Source organism: Sus scrofa, chromosome 2 (assembly GCF_054392235.1).
Source record: "Sus scrofa isolate SSC_HxYL_T2T_F1_AM1 chromosome 2, Sscrofa_HxYL_maternal_Yorkshire_Landrace_v2.0, whole genome shotgun sequence".
NCBI lineage: Eukaryota > Metazoa > Chordata > Mammalia > Artiodactyla > Suidae > Sus > Sus scrofa.
The window spans coordinates 161,072,567-161,086,302 of NC_139384.1; the positions used below are offsets into that span (position 1 = coordinate 161,072,567).

The 13,736-nt window shown below is 46.8% G+C and overlaps 1 protein-coding gene across 13 annotated transcripts in view; it reads left to right on the forward strand.

Annotated features, from left to right (window-relative positions):
• Positions 1–13,736, forward strand: part of ARHGEF37 (Rho guanine nucleotide exchange factor 37) — a 77,383-nt gene that overhangs the window by 18,991 nt on the left and 44,656 nt on the right. The window lies entirely within an intron of this gene.

A 13,736-nucleotide genomic window follows, 5' to 3' on the forward strand; every position in this document is an offset into this window, starting at 1 on the left:
GCTGGGGCTGGAAGCCAGAACTTCCGGCTCCTGCTGCAGTTCTCGCCACACAGCAATGGCCAGGAACTTAAAGGAGAATGGGGGAGCTGGTAGCTGGCCCAGGCTCTGGCTCTTAACCTTGGGGTCACTGACGTCTTAAAAATCTGGGTCCTGTTCCCCAGGGTTCACACATACCCTTGCACACAGTTTCAGATTGGACAGCTGCGTGAAGCATTCCTGCTGTAAGGCACGACTGCTGTGGGCACTCAGGCTGCGCTGTTTCAGAGCAGTTTTTGTTTTTTGTGTCTTTCTGGCATCCGAGCATGCGGAAGTGCCTGGGCCAGGACGGAATCAGTGCCATTGCAGTAAGCAAAACCACTGTAGTGACGACACTGGTCCTTAACCCCCTGAGCCACCAGGGATCTCTTTAGAGCAATTTTTTGGCTTCTTTGTTGTTGTTGTTGTTGTTTGTTTTTGTTGTTGTTGTTATTTTTTAGGGCCACACCTGCAGCATATGGAAGTTCCCAAGCTAGGGGTCCAGATTGGGGCTACAGCTGCCAGCCTACATCACACCCACAGCAGCATAGGATCCGAGCCATGTCTGCTACCTATGCCACAGCTCACAGTGACTCCAGATCCTTAACCCACTGAGCAAGGCTGGGAATCAAACCTTCATCCTCATGGATACTAGTCAGATTCATTTCTGCTGCACCACAACAGGAACTCCCCGTTTTTTTGCTTCTTTAGAAGGAGGCACCTGGTGAAGGAGTGAGTTCTGCTTTGAGTTCAGAGAGCGGCCTTAGGCTCCCTAGCTGCCTGATCTTGGACGCGTAGTTTAACCTCTTCAAGGCCCCATTTTCTTTGTAAACTGGAGCTAACACTGTCCGCTTCATCTTTCACGGTATTGTCAGACTACAAGTGAATGCTGAGCCCGGTGCCTGGCATGTAGTGGACGCTCAGTAAAAAGGCTGGTCCACACAAGCCAGTTGGTCAAAGCTGTGCCATTAAAGAGTGATGACCTGGGGGAAGTCGGGCTGTGTACAAAATAAAGGACAATGAAATTAAAAAATTAAAACCGTGCACATATAAAGTCAATGCTATTATGATGTACAAACAGCAGCACATACCTTGGTGATAGTAAGCTAAGTAAGACTGTACTGATTTTTATTTTGGCCACACCCACAACATATGAAAGTTTCCTGGACCAGAGATAGAACCCACACCACGGCAGTGCCCCAAGCTGCTGTAGTGACAATGTCGGATCCTTAACCGTTTGTGCCCAAGTACTCTTACTCAGAATAATGCATAGCAGCCAAGGTCAAATGCTAAAAGTAGAAACTACAGATGCTTTAGCAAGGACTGTTTACTGGGCCTCACTTGCTCCTTTCGAATGCAGCCAGCACCTGTATAGCTTTTAAGGAAGAGGAGAGAGGACATATGTGAGAACATGGGCACGCCCAAATCTTGCCCAGCAGTGGAGGCTCAGCTGAGTTTCTGCCAGGGTACAGGAGTCACTTGGCAGTTTGCTCACATCCCTCTTGCATCAGCAGCTTGCTGTGGTAAACAGTGCCTGGGTTGATTTCTGCTCTGGAACAGATAAATGGCTTTTTGTTTAACCGATGTTATGGTGGGGAGTTGTCTAGGTGCTGTAGCAAGCAAAACGACATTTGTTGAGCTTGATTGTTCAAAGCCTGTTTGCTATTGACAGGCTTAAGATCTTTAAAACCTATGGGTCCAAAAATGTGAGGACAGGCCTACTTATCCATAAAAAACAAAAGAAAGCTGCCCCTACCAAATGCTGTGTGGTCTCCTTGTTCTGCCATTTTAGGCCTTGCAAATAGAGCCAGGGGAGTATGGCTCAGGGCAAATAGCTGCTATTTAATTTGGGTGAAGACACACACTACCTGTCTGGTGGTTACATTCCTCCTGTGTGTTTATAACGGGCAGTTTTTCCTCAGAGAGAGGGAGGGAGGGAGGGGACGCGTATGTCTGGAATGTCTCTTGCTCTCTTTTTACCTCCCCCCCCCCCCCCGGTCATTTCTCAACCCAAGGAAGTCCTTCTGCAACCTTGATGACTTTGGCAGATTCCTTACCTTGCTGGCTCTGTTGCTTCATGTTGTTTCACAGTAGCGCTATTGGAATGTTTTGTTTTAATTTGAAATTTAGGTTCCAAACTCTTGGTGCTCCATGAGACAGCATAGAACCCACACCCATTTGGTCAGGCAAAGGCTTTTCTTCGTTTGAAGGCAATCCGTGCACCACTTCCACGTGTCTGCTCCTCTAGACTCACTGTCTTCATTCCTACTTAGTAGGACAAAGTAAGCGTAGACCCGAGTTCCCTCTGTGGGGCGGTGGACGAATGATCTGGCTGGTCTCTGTGGAGGTGCCAGTTCGATTCCCGGCCTAGCCCAGTGAGTTAAGGATTCAGCGTTGTGCAGCTGTGGTGCAGCTCCCTGCTCTAGCTGGGGTTCGATTCCTGATCTGGAAGCTTCCATATGCCGCATATGTGGCTGAAAAAGAACAAAAAAAAAAAGAGTAAGAGCAGACTTTCTCGAGAAATGATCTGTAGACTCCTTGTATCAGAATTATCTAGGGTCTTGTCCAAGTGCCCCATCCGCGACCTCCGAATCAGAGTCTTCAGGAGCGGGGGCAAGAATTTGCGTGCCTAGTAAGTGCTCCTAGTTACTCTGGTTGCCTATGTGTGTATTGGAGCCTGGGGGACTGTTGATTACTTATAAATTTCCACATTGTTTGTCTAGTTTTTTTTTTTTTTTTTGGTCTTTTTGCCTCTTTTAGGGCCGCTCCCGCGGCGTATGGAGGTTCCCAGGCTAGGGGTTGAATCGGAGCTGCAGGCACCGGCCCACACCAGAGCCACAGCAACGCGGGATCCGAGCCACGTCTGCAACCTATACCACAGCTCACGGCAACGCCGGATCGTTAACCCACTGAGCGAGGGCAGGGACCGAACCCGCAACCTCATGGTTCCTAGTGAGATTCGTTAACCACTGCGCCACGATGGGAACTCCAGAACCTCTTTTTTTAATTTAAACAAGCAAAGGAAAAAACCCATGATGTCCGAATAAAGTATATTGGTGTCAGATAAGCACTCGAAAAAGATGTCAAGATGATTGGGGAAAGTGCCCATCAAAACCACAAGCAGATAACACTTTATCCGAAGACTGGCTACACCAGGTGTTGATGAGGTTGTGGGTCTCTCATACAGGGTAGACGAGAATGTAAAATGGTACAGCCCTTTTTTAAAAGTTTAGCATTTTCTTTAAAAGTTAAATGTATACCTATCTTGTGATCTAGACATTGTATTCCTAGGTCCAGCTTTATTGTAATAGAAAAATAGGAAGCAACTATTTTTTTTTTTTATCCAGTGCCTAGATAAATGAACTGGTATATTTATATAATGTAATACTACTCAGCAATGAAAAGTAATGAACTATTGATAACATGCTAGGATGGATGGGTCTCAAAATAATTTTATTGAAAGAAAGAAGCCAGACAAAAAAGTGTACATACTGTATAGTTCCAATCGTATAAAATTCAAGGGGAGTTTCTGTCTCTTACTTGACTTCAGACTTTGTGCTGACTTCCAAGAGTTGTGTGTCTAACTCCACTTGTAATAGTGTCATTGGCAATTTGATCAGTATTCTGCCAGTGTTCCCCATGTCATGCATTCATTCATTCAGTTAATTGAGCACCTGTAATGTGCTAGGTCTACAGTAGATGCTAGGTGCTGCATTGATAAAGATAAGAAACATGCTCTTAGAGTTCCTGTCGTGGCGCAGTGGTTAACGAATCCGACTAGGAACCATGAGGTTGCGGGTTCGGTCCCTGCCCTTGCTCAGTGGGTTAACGATCCGGCATTGCCGTGAGCTGTGGTGTAGGTCGCAGACGCGGCTCGGATCCCGCGTTGCCGTGGCTCTGGCGTAGGCTGGCAGCTACAGCTCCGATTAGACCCCTAGCCTGGCAAACTCCATATGCCGCGGGAGCAGCCCAAGAAATAGCAAAAAAAAAAATAAATAAATCGGGGCGGATCCCAGAGATTGACCCCAAGCAACGCCCTTTGGATTCAGTATTTTATCAGTCGGTAGTCCATATTCCTGTCCTGTTGCCTCCCTCCTCCCCCAGCCTCCATCAGCCCATCTTATTCCACTGCCACACGGTGCTCCTTACTCGTAAGGATGTCACGAGAGCCCCTTAATACCGTCCTAGTCCGGTTACACTAGCCTGTGGTATTCCTTTGATCTGCCCATCTCGCCGACTTTCATTGAGGAATGAGGTTCAGCTGTCCTGACCTGTCTTTTTGGCTGTTGTTGACCTGCCCTGCCTCCCAGTGACCTCTCTTTCCCTCCCCAAGGGCTGATGGACCATCTGTTCAGTCAGCTCAGAGTGGTTTATGCCACAGTGGGGTGGGAATGAAAATGTGTTAGCTCCTATTTAAAAAAAAAAAAAAATCCAAAGGGAGTCAGTCTCCGTGTGAACCGAGTCGTACCAGCAGGGCCTGGTCTCACAGTCTTTCCATCTCAGCTCCTTTGCCTTGGTATTAGCTGGGCTGTCAGGCTCTGCTATGTAGCTCTCATTACTTATTACCGTCATGGTTGGCCCTTCTCACCATCTGCTTGAAATGTGATCGGTCAGGTGTCCTTAGATAACTTCATCCCTCTGCTCCACGGTCGTGCTGCTCTTTCCAGCTTGACAACAATAGTAGCAAAGGCAACAGCTACTGCTGTTGAAAGCTTACTGATTATTGGACATTCCCTGGGCATTTTACGTGGATTATCTTATCAAATCTTATAACAATCCTATAAGGAAGATTATGTAATTACCCAGGAAAGCCAGCTGATTGATCTGGATTTGAAGTCAAGTTTTCTTGTTCCAGGGTCCGGGCTCCTAAGCTTCACAGTGCCCCCCTGCAGTCACTCTTTAGGGCTAACAGGAAAGCAAAGCCTTTAAATAATGGGCCTACTTCTTATTTTTTCTGAACCTGAATCTTAAAATTTAGTTGGCATTCCTAGTAGGGGCAGAGCTTTGGAGGTTATGCTTACAATGTTGTTAATTTCGGAGTTCCCGTCGTGGCGCAGTGGTTAACGAATCCGACTAGGAACCATGAGGTTTCGGGTTTGGTGGGTTAAGGATCCGGCGTTGCCGTGAGCTGTGGTGTAGGTTGCAGATGAGGCTCGGATCCTGCGTTGCTGTGGCTCTGGTGTGGGCCAGCGGCTACAGCTCCGATTGGACCCTAGCCTGGGAACCTCCATGTGCCACGGGTGCGGCTCCAGAAAAGACAAAAACAAAAAAACCATTTTGTTAGTCTCAGATCCTTCTGTATTTTAAAGTTCTGAAAACTCTGTGTACAGGACCCTCTGACCCTTGTGCATAGAAACGAAGCTCATGAGTCAGGAGCTCTGTATGGCCACTCTCGTTTCTCTGTTTATCTCCCCGCCTGTATTCTTCAGTAGGGTCTTTTGCTGCCATGATGTTTAACTTCTTTTTTATCAGTCTTTCATGAACTCGAATCCCTTGAGTCTCACACCAGAGGTTTTACCTCCCTTTTTTTTTTTTTTTTCCATTCTTTTCTTAGATGTTTAAATATAACCTGGGATGGGAGGTTAATGGGTGTTCCTGTGCTGTTGCGGCGACATTTTACCTGCTGGAAGAACTTAGGGTGATTTCACTTTCCCCTGGGATCTGCTTACTTCCATCTCTCCGTTCGCTTCTTCTGCTTGGTCGGAATTAGGTTCCAAGTGTCACTTCCCTTGTCACTTCTGTCCTAAAAGGGACGAAATGATCCGGATGTCCATAACACTGACTTAGTCCTCTGCTTTTAGTGGAATGAAACTTAGAGCAAATAACCAGCTATTTTATTTTAGTATCATTATTTGTCTTTCCTAGGGCCACGCCCGTGGCATACGGAGGTTCCCAGGCTAGGGGTCTAATCAGAGCTGTAGCCGCCAGCCTACGCCAGAGCCACAGCATCTGCGACCTACACCACAGCTCAAGGCAACGCGGGATCCTTAACCCACTGAGCAAGGCCAGGGATCGAACCTGCATCCTCATGGATACTAGTCGGATTTGTTTCCACTGCATCACAGTTGGAACTGCTGATTTGAGTTCTTATTGGCCTGTCACAGGGCATTAATGCGGTCTCAGGACTGAGCATGAACTTTGCTATATTGAAAGGCATATTTTCCCGAATGTTTTCTCCATGACCAGACTCCTTATCAGACAGGACCAGGAAATGGAACAGAGGCACCCAGGCTGCTTGTTCAGGCTTTTAAGCTGTGTTTGTCCAGAGAGTGTTGCAAAGATGGAGGCTAACTTAAGCTGTCTAATACTTTGTTTTAACTTTTAATTCTGAAAAAATAATAGGTCAGCATGAAGTTGCAGAGATAGTACAGAGAGGTTAAGTGCACCTTTGTCAAGTTCCTCCGGTGGCTACCTCTCATTTGAATATTGCACAGTATCCAAACCAGGAGACTGGCATTGGCAGGAGACACGCGTGCGATGGTCGCATGTCCTCTTATCACACTGTAGACTTCTGTAACCGCCCCCCCCCCCGGGACAGTACAGATCTGTCACCAGGAAATTCTCTGGTGCTGTTCCTTCGCAGTCTCTCACCTGCCCTCCTCCCTCCTCCCTCCTCAAGGGACCGGAAATCAGTTCTGTCTGTAATTTTGGATGTTCTGTAAGTAGAATCACATAGGTTGTTTTCAGGTTGTTTTCTTTCAGGCAGCGCGGCCCCCTGAGGAACCATCCCGTTGTGACAGTGTGTCCGTAGTTCACACTTTTTTATTTCGGAGTATTCCGTGGTATTGAATATGCCGCTTTTTTAAAAAACGGAACATCTATTAAAACAACGTTTGGAAGTTCCTCGGTGGCCTAGTGGTTAAGGACGGAGCGTTGTCACTGCTATGGCTCAGGTTACTGCCGTGGCTCGGGTTCGATCCCTGGCCTGGGGAACTTAAACGTGCCGCCAGTGTGGCCAACAGAAGGAGCAGCAGCCCTGTGATTGATTGTTTTCAGTTTTAGTTATTACGAATAGAGCTTTCATGGACATTCGTAGACAGTGTTTGTAGAGACATACGTTTTCTTCCTCTGGAACTTCTGCCCCGGGTGTGATTGCTGGCGAGCGTGCGTTCGGTTGTGACAGAGACACACGCGCGATTTTCCAGAGGAGCTGCGCCGTTTTACGTTCCCATCAGCGACGTGTGGGAGATGCAGTTGCTCCGCCTCCTGACCAGCATTTCACGTTCGGTAAGATCTTCCAGGCAACAGCGTTATTGAGAGGTAATTCATCTCGTATAATTAATCCAGCCTGTATTTTTCACCTTTTTGAAAAAACTCGTGTTTGTTTCTTGTCTTTGTTTTTGGCTGGTCCCGTGGCATGCATAAGTTCCTCAGGCCAGGGATCAAACCTGGGCCACAGCAGTGACAATGCAATGCTGCATCCTTAACCTGGTGGCCCACCAGGGCACTCCTGTTAAATATATATTTTATTGGAGTGCCATTGAGTTACAATGGTGTGTTAATGCATAGTGTACAGCAAAGTGATTCATTTATACATATATATACATTCTTTCTTTTTTCTTTTTAGGTCCATACCTGCGGCATATGGAAGTTCCCAGGCTAGGAGTTGAATTGGAGCTACAACTGCCGGCCTACACCACAGCCACAGACATAGCAGTGTGGGATCCGAGGCACATCTGAGACCTACACCACAGCTCATGGCAACTGGCCAGATCTCCAACCCACTGGGCGAGGCCAGGGATCGAACCCGCGTCTTCGTGGATACTGGATTTGTTTCCACTGTACCACAGTAGGAACTCCTGTGTATACATTCTTTTAAATTATTAATTTTCCTTTATGACTTATCTCAGGATATTGAACATTGTTCCCTGTGAAATTCATCCATTTAAAGTGTACATATTGGGGGAGTTCCCGTCATGGCTCGGTGGTTAATGAATCTGACGAGGAACCATGAGGTTTGGGTTCGATCCCTGGCCTTGCTCAGTGGGTTAAGGATCTGGCATTGCTGTGAGCTGTGGTGTAGGTTGCAGACACAGTTCGGGTCCCTCATTGCCTTGGCTCTGGTGTAGGCCGGCGGCTACAGCTCTGATTGGACTCCTAGCCTGGGAACCTCCAGTATGCCGTGAGTGTGGCCCTAAAAAGACAAAAAGACCAGAAAGAAGGGGGCGGGGGGATACATACTGGCAGTTCAGGTTGTGGCTTAGTGAAAGTGAATCTGACTAGTTTTAGGGTTCAATCCCTGGCCTCACTCAGTGGGTTAAGAGATCTGTGGTGAGCTGTGGTGTAGGCCACAGATGTGGCTCTGGTCTTGCGTTGCTGTGGCTGTGGTATAGGCCAGCAGCTGCATCTCTAGTTCAACCCCTAGCCTGGGAACTTGCATATGTTGCAGGTGTGGCCCTAAAAAAAAAAGTACAAATCAGTGGTTTTTAGCGTATTCACTGAGTTGTGCACCCATCACCACAATAAATTTGGAACATTCTACCGTCTCCAAAAGAAACCCAGCCACCATACCCCAGACCATTATTCCTTCAGCCCTGGAAACTGAATCGGCTTTGTGTTTCTGTAGACTTGCCTATTCTGGACATTTCACATGAATAGAAGCATAAAACATGTGGTCCTTTGTGGCTCACTTCTTTCATTTACCGTAATGTTTTCAAGATAAGCGTAGGTCAGTACTGTATTCTTTTTCATCGCCGAATGATATGTAATATTTTTAAGGAAATAGTGTGCTTTTTTCCATTAGGTGGGCTATAAACTAAGAAAATGACAAAATGCTGCTGCAGAAAGGTTCTGCCCGGGCCTGCTTAGAGGTCTCGATTGCCGTTAACCTAAGTGCCATTTTAAATATTTAGCGGTTCTCTGTAAAGTATTACTTATGCTTTGTGTTTATTTAGCAACAGTTGTGATGAGTGGAACCTGAGTAGCTCTCCTGAAAGCCTCCTGGGAATCTTCCGAGAGAAGCTGTGCCCTGGGTGACGAATGCCAGCACCTCAGGCCGGGGGTGCGTCCGCAGGCCGGAGGCAGCATTCAGGAGCAGGACCAGAGCTGTGTGTCAGGCAGGCGTGTTCCAGCATCCTCTGGGCCTTCTGTCTCCTGAACAGCTGTGTTCTCCCCAAACTCCTATACGTACTCTCTGAGCCATAGGCGAATACTTATGGCCCAGGACAGAAACTCCTGCTGCTAATACATAGAAAAGGACTATTGAGGGAGTTCCCGTTGTGGTTCAGTGGGTTAAGAACCCACCTGGTGTCCATGAGGATGTAAGTTCGATCCCTGGCCTTACTTAGTGGGTTAAAGGATTCAGCGTTGCTGTGGGCTGCGGTGTAGGTTGCAGATGCGGCTTGAATCTGGTGCGGTTGTGGCTGTGGTGTAGGCCAGCAGCTACAGCTCTGATTCAACCCTTACTTAGCCTGGGAACTTCCACATGCTGCAAGTGCAGCCCTAAAGAAAAAAAGGCTCTTTAGATATGCAAATACACATTCGAGTGTGTGCGTGTGTGTGTGCGCGTGTGTGTTAGCTGTGCGAGACAGACAGGAGGACGCAGTGGATGGACGCTCCTCTTGTCTCCAAGAGCGTAGTGAGAGGAACACGAGGCTTAGCTGTAATATCTCGGGTACGAGGCTGGAGGGGTGTGTGCCACTTTTAATGTTAGGATGTATCTTGGAGTTCTCCTCTGGTGCCGTGGGTTCGGGATCTGGCGTGGCATTGTCACCGTAGCGACTCGTGTCCCTGCCGTGACAGAGATTTGATTGTTGGCCTGGGAACTTTGCATGCCATGGGCATAGCCAATCAGTCAATCACTATTAGAAAATATTTTAGCAGTCCAGAAAAGAATAAAGAACAAAACGAGTACCCATGTTCTTACTCCCCCACCTTGTTTAGTTTTAACATTTTTACCATATTTGCTTTAGTTTTTTTTTTTTTTGTCTTTTTTTTTTTTTGTCTTTTGTTGTTGTTGTTGTTGCTATCTCTTGGGCCGCTTCTGCGGCATATGGAGGTTCCCAGGCTAGGGGTCTTATCGGAGCTGTAGCCACCGGCCTACGCCAGAGCCACAGCAACGCGGGATCCGAGCCGCGTCTGCAACCTACACCACAGCTCACGGCAACGCCGGATCGTTCACCCACTGAGCAAGGGCAGGGACCGAACCCGCAACCTCATGGTTCCTAGTCGGATTCGTTAACCACTGCGCCACGACGGGAACTCCTTTTTTTTTTTTTTTTTTTTTTTTTTTTTGTCTTTTTGTCTTTTCTAGGGCTGCTCCCGCCGCATATGGAGGTTCCCAGGCTAGGGGTCTAATTAGAGTTTTTGCTGCTGGCTTATGCCAGAGCCACAGCAATGCAAGATCCGAGCTGTGTCTGCAACCTACACTGCAGCTCACGGCAACACTGGATCCTTAACCCCCTGAGCAAGGCCAGGGATCGAACCCACAACCTCGTGGTTCCTAGTCAGATTTGTTAACCACTGCACCATGACGGAACTCCTTGCTTCAGTTTGTTGAAAACAAATAAAACATCTCAGATACTCAGCAATAAAAAGGAAGGAACCGTTGGTAACACACAACAGCTTACGTGAATCCCCAGGGTTTATGCTGGTTGAGTAAAGCCAGTCTCAAAAGGTTGCATATGATATGATTCAAAAACACATAGTGTATGATTTACATACATTCTTTTTTTTAAATTTTTGGCCCCACCCACAGCCTGTGGAAGCTCCTGGGCCGGGATCAAACCTGCACCACAGCAGTGGCCTGAGCCCTGCGGTGACAATGCTGGATCCTTAACCTGCTGTACCATAAGGGAACTCCTAGAACTGTTTATGAACAGAACATCTCAGTATTATTGTAGTCAGATTTATCAGTCTTTTCTTTTGGGATTTGTACATTTTATGTCCTGTTGAAAAAATCCTTCCCATCTGGAGAGTATAAAAATATTTTCCTGTTTTCTTCTAAGAATTTAGCTTCACACTTAACATTTAGGTCTTTAATCCATCTGGAGTTTATTTGGGGTGTGATGTGGGATTACATTTGTTTACATATGTGGGATTGCATTTGCTTATTTTATTTTATGTTTTGGCCACCCCCATGGCATGTGGAAGTTCCTGGGCCAGGAATTAAACCTTCACCACAGCTGTAACCAGAGCTGCAGCAGTGACAGTGCCAGATCCTAACCTGCTGAGCCATGGGGGAACTCCTCTTTCTTTTTTTGTAGGGAGGCCAGTTGTCCCCCGGGCCGTCCTTCTCTCAGTGCCTTACAATGACGTGTGGCATATGTCAAGTTTCCACATTGACTATGACCTGTTTCTGGGCTCATTAATCTGCCCCACTGATCTCTTTGCCCCTGTGTCAATATCATACTTTTAAATTACTATGACTTCAAATAGATCTTTGTATCTGATCGGTCAGGTCCCCTACCTTATGGTAACTTCCTATGTGACAGAGGCTCAGGAACCCCCAAGACAGGAGAACGGAAACCCTAAATCTGACTGTTGGCTGTAGGCAGACAGCAAATAAGAGCAGGAGAATGTCTTGAGAACAGAGTTATTGGATTGGTAGAGAATACGGTGCTTATTTAGGCATAATCACATGGATAATATATACAAAACTAAGAACCAAAAATAAAACAACTGTTATAAAAATTTTTGTAACAAAAAATTGTGCACGGAGTTCCCGTCGTGGCACAGCGGAAACAAATCTGACTAGGAACCATGCGGTTGTGGGTTTGATCCCTGACCTCACTCAGTGAGGTTAAGGATCTGGCACTGCCGTGAACTACGGTGTAGGTCACAGACGTGGCTTGGAACTGGTATTGCTGTGGCTGTGGCGTAGGCAAGCAGCTCTAGCTTCAATTTGACCCCTAGTCTGGGAACCTCCATATGCCACAGGTGCGGCCCTTAAAAAAAAAAAAATCCCCAAGAAATTGTGCAGAAAAAATAAGAGGAATTGTATGTCACTATTTAATTTAGTTATAACTATAATCTACACATGTCATCATGCCGGCGATCTAATTCATATTATGCGCCGAGAGGATAGGGTGATGGAGAGGGAGTGGGAAGGCGCTGAAACCTCATCTTCCAGAGCAGAGATTGAAGAGCACTGCCCAAGCTGAAAGCTCAAGAAGGAGCGGTACATGCTTTAAAGTAATCAGCTGAAAATGACAGAAGGAATTGCCTGATAGTGGCTGGAGCGGGAGAGAGAAGAGGACAGGCTGCTTTTCAGAACACACATTATAGAATTAACTGTTGCTCTTTCTCACCACACATGTAGAACTATCCATCTCTTCAAATTATACGCTTTTATAGCGTTGGAGTGAACATCCAATGTAAGAACAAATGAGAATGCCTCAATTTTCCTGGAGATCATTACTCAAAAATAAGTCATATTCCAGCGTTCCCTGGTAGCTTAGTGGTCAAGCATTTGGCGTTGTCACTGCTGTGGCTCAGGTTCAGTCCCTGGCCCAGGGATTTCCATGTGCTGCAGGCACAGCCAAAACATACATAGTAAATAAATGAATAATATTCCCATATGTACCAACAATGTTAAGAGCACAGTTTAAGGAAAAACAGCAGCATAATGAAAGGTTTAATAGTGTAATAATACATAATTTCATTCTAAATATCTTAATTTTAAAAAAGATAGGGAGAAAAGAAAAAAAAAATAAAAAAAAAAGCTAGGGCGTTCCCATCGCAGCTCAGGGGAAACAAACCTGACCAGCATCCATGAGGAAACAGGGTCGATCCCTGACCTCGCTCAGTGGGTTAAGGATCGCGCGCTGCTGTGCTGGGGTGGAGGCCGGCTGCTACAGCTCCAATTCGACCCCTAGCCTGGGAACTTCGATATGCCACAGGTGTGGCCCTAAAAAGACAAAAAATAAATTAAAAGCAAACAAATAAATAAATAAAGATGTATGAGATTGTTTCTTTGCCACATCCATGGCTCGTGGAAGCATTCCCGGGCCAGGGATAGAGTCTAAGCCACAGCTGTGACCACATCCTTAATCCCCTGCGTGGGCCGGGGTCAAACCTGCGCCACCACAAGACAATGCCAGATCTGAACCTGCTGCTGCACCACAGAGGGAGCTCCATGTGCAAGATCTTTATGAAGGAGATTATAAAATTTTATTCAAGGACACTTAAGAACTAGTCACAGGCGTTCTCTCGTGGTGCGGTGAGTTAAGGCTCTGGCGTTGTCACTGCAGCAGTGTGGGTCCCTGCTGTGGTGTGGATTTGACCCCTGGCCCAGGAACTTCCACATGCTGGGGGTATGGCCAAATAAAAAAAGCTGGTCACAAGTAAAGATACGGTAATGTTCATGGATAGGAAGGGTCAACGTCATAAAGACAGAAATTGACCCAAACCTACTCACCACACATCTCAGCAAAACTCTCAACAGGGTTTGGGGATTTGGGGTTTGCTTTAAAAAAACTGGAACATCATACAACGATTCTAAAATGTATATGGACAAAAAGGCTAAGAGTGGTTTAGGCAGCTCTTCATATATCGCCTCTGCTCACCTTTTTCTGTCTTTTGGAACACAGATTGGATACACGACTTTCCTTTTTTTTAATGGTCACACCCACGGCATAGGGAGGTTCCCAGGCTAGGGGTCCAATCAGAGCTGCAGCCGCCGGCCTCCACCCCAGTCACAGCAACGCCAGATCCAAGCCGCGTCTGCGACCTGCGCCACAGCTCACGGCAACACTGGATCCCTGACCCACTGAGCGAGGCTG